We start from the raw sequence: 655 nt of genomic DNA, 5'->3' as shown, positions 1-655 counted from the left end.
CCAGGCCCCTGCCCAGTCCCCCGCCGTCCGGGGAGGGCCCAGCGCAGAGGGGCACCTGGGCCGGACTGGCGCAGGGGGCAGGCGGCTCCGTCTCCCCGGGGGAGGGGTGCTGGAGGCCCCAGGACCGGCGCCCCGCGGCCCCTGAGGTGGTCCAGCAGAGCCCAGCGGGCCGCAGAGTGGACACCGGGGGAGGGGCTCGCAGGGGCTGGCGCTCCTCGCTCTAGCGGCTTGTGCCAGAAATGTCCACCCTGGTGACCGCGGGCGCAGACACGAATTCTGAGGCCACCGGGCGCAGGGCTGAGTCTCAGCGCTGGGGCTGCGCCAGGGAGTGGCCGCAGGGCAGCAGAGCCGCTGCCCCCTCAAGGGGGTCTCCGACCGCCTGTTCCGAACCCCACTCTGCCTCTGGGGACCCCACGCCCGCGGCTCCCCAGCCCTCCTGTGCAGCAGCAAGGCTTGAAAGCAGCGTCCTGAGGACGCACCGTGGGCCTCTGTGGAAACTGACCCTCGCTGCCCACCTGCTGCGCTGCCCACGCTCCAGGGACCCCGGGAGCTGCCCTTCTGTCCTCCAGAAGCTGTGAGCCGAGCTCGGCCGGTGGCCCCTGACCACAGCCATCGGCCGGGCTGCTTGGCCGGGGCCGCCGGCCTGGAGCGCGGC

Source organism: Condylura cristata, unplaced genomic scaffold, assembly GCF_000260355.1.
Source record: "Condylura cristata isolate star-nosed mole 26May11 unplaced genomic scaffold, ConCri1.0 scaffold00033, whole genome shotgun sequence".
Lineage (NCBI taxonomy): Eukaryota > Metazoa > Chordata > Mammalia > Eulipotyphla > Talpidae > Condylura > Condylura cristata.
The sequence above is the reverse complement of the archived record's forward strand: the minus strand, read 5'-3'. Positions refer to the sequence as shown.